Source organism: Dipodomys spectabilis, unplaced genomic scaffold (assembly GCF_019054845.1).
Source record: "Dipodomys spectabilis isolate Male_0828 unplaced genomic scaffold, ASM1905484v1 ptg001022l, whole genome shotgun sequence".
Taxonomy (NCBI): domain Eukaryota; kingdom Metazoa; phylum Chordata; class Mammalia; order Rodentia; family Heteromyidae; genus Dipodomys; species Dipodomys spectabilis.
The window spans coordinates 18,336-20,936 of record NW_024871699.1 but is presented as its reverse complement, the minus strand read 5'-3'; the positions used below and the strand labels follow the sequence as shown (position 1 = coordinate 20,936).

The 2,601-nt window shown below is 34.0% G+C and overlaps 1 pseudogene; it reads right to left on the bottom strand.

Moving 5' to 3' along the window:
• Positions 1 to 2,247: 2,247 nt before the first annotated feature.
• On the bottom strand, positions 2,248 to 2,347 carry LOC122102931 (annotated as a pseudogene).
• Between the last annotated feature and the right edge of the window lie 254 nt (positions 2,348 to 2,601).

Sequence of the window (2,601 nt, the reverse complement as noted above, 5' to 3'; positions counted from 1 at the left end):
TAATCCTAAATACCATTTTCCACAAAGTTTTGTGACAGATACAATCGGCCTTCCTTCTCTAGCTGCTTTCGTAGACTGGGCCTATTCCTTCATTATACAGGAAAAGTGTGATTCAACTGATTGAAGTCAGATATGTTACTAGAAGTATCAAGGATTTAGATTCTTGTCTGTATATTGGTAAATCTATGTCTCTTTATATAGGCTACCAAAAATGTATTTACTAATTTCAAGTAAATACATGAATTCTCTTTCCATCATTTTTAAAAAATAAAATTCTGCTTGCTCTATAAATTGATCAGAGGCATGGATTTTGTGGCTAGGTAGGACCTTGCACATCTCTCTGTTCCTCTCTCTCTTTCATGGTTCTCATAGATAATATGATTGCTCCATAATTATCCTAATTTATTTTGCTTTTATATTTTTGGTTTCATCATTTCACTTTCTGCTCTGCCATTTCCCAAATCATTTATGTAGAAGGCATTATTTCATATTTTCTCATTCCTAGAATAAGCTGCACATGAAGACACCACTGATCCTCATTTTCAGTCTGTACCATTGAATATGGAGGAACATTTTTCCTCTGCTCTCCATCAACTCCCTACTCTCGTTAGAATAATTTAGAATAGTAAAAATGGAAAAAGAGAAAATAAATCATGGTGAAAAAAGATGCAGAAAATTCACCGGATATTTCTGAGCAGTTCACCCAACATGAACTATTAGGGAAATACATGGACACCTCATTTTCACTGGCAATCAAAGTCTCTGGTTAGGCAATTCTGATAAAGATGAGGAACAAGATGAAAAAATGAGAAATGATATCAATTTCAATAAAATAAATACAGAAGGATCCAAGCAAATTTCTTCTTTGTGCTGCTGAAAACAATCGGCTTACTACACTGCGGAGACTACTTTCCAAAAGGGCCACTCATGTGAGTATTAGGGATGACGATGAGTATATGCCTCTTCATCAAGAAGTCTACAGTGGACACTTAGACATTGTCCTTGAGTTGGTGGCTCAAGCGGCACATACAATAACTGTAGATGGATGGACACATCTGCACAGTGCTTATAAGTGGAATAATAACAGAGTGGCTTCTTTCTTACTTCATCATGATGCAGATTCCAATGCCCAATCTAAAGGCCTCTTGACCCCCTTGAATCTTGCTGCTGGAAATTAAGATAGCAAAAATTCATTTGATCTCCTTCTGTTGAAACATTACATAAAACCATGTATGAAGAACAATTGGGAAGAAACTGCATTTGGTAGTGCTAAAAGGATAAGTATGTATCACTACCTCTTTGAAGTTGTGGAAGACTGTACAAATTGTTCTACTAAGTCCTAATGATTCAATTACTTTTCTTAAATTTCAATAATGCCATTCCATCCTTTGTGTCCATACAAAATATTTTCACAATCCAAATAACAGCAATAACTTACTGTAAAAATTCATGGATTCTGTGGATTTCTTTCAAGTGAATTGCCTGCCTTTGATGTCCAAATATATTCAAGAGTTTTTGTATACATCTATAATGATTTCTTCAGAGTTTGTGACTTTTTAATCAGAAATAATTTTAACTTATCTATTGAAATTAATACAGAAACTAAAGATATTTCTCGTGCTTGTCTGAAAAAGTATATTTTAAAATATTCTATAGTCTATGTTTGTATAGTGTCCATAATCTATTTTATTCTCTCCTAGATATAATACTTTGAATTATACGCTACTTTATAAGATATAGCTTCATTAATGAATCCTTTCAGATTTCATTCCATATAGAAATAGTTTAAAATTCCTTTGTTTCCTAGGTCCTTATAGTATTATATTTCTTTGGGATAGAACGAAAATGTTGTCTAATTTCAGAAATTTTATAAAGGTTATGCTATATAAAGGCCTTTCTTTTTTTTTGGGGGGGGGGTCTGGTCGTGGGCCTGAACTCTGGGCTTGGGCGCTGTCCCTCAGCTCTTAAGCTCAAGGCTAGCATTCTAGCACTTGAGCCACAGTGCCAATTCCGGCTTTTTTCTTTTTGCTTATGTGGTGCTGAGGAATCGAACTCAGAGCCCCAGGCATGCAATGCAAGCACTCTACCAATGACCCACCTTCCCAGCCCCATATAAAGGCCTTTCTAAGGTGAAGATTTAATACACTGATGTCAAACTAACTTTTAATTATATGAATTACGTGTATTTTACACTTGTAATTTTGTAATCAATTTTTAATATTTTTCATTTCTTGCATCTCAAGAATGAAAAATTTGGAATACTTCACAAATTTTCATATCATCCTTGTGCAAGTGCCATGTTAATTTCTGTATTCTTGTAATTTGGGTATACATGCTACTGAAGCATGTAGTATTCTCTAAATTAAATAGTTAATGTTGCAATCTTTATACAGGCTTATATCCTTGGGTGCCTATTTGTTACAAGGAAACCTTATTGTTTCCAACAGTGCTATTGATCTTATTTCCCTGAATTTCTGTGAAAATGGAAAGACTATATTGTTCAGTCCATTGCTCACATTTGCAATTTTTTGTCAATTACTATTTTATTTTCCATTTTGGATTTGATTGTACTTTCAAGTATCTATAGCTAGGTCCAAAGGT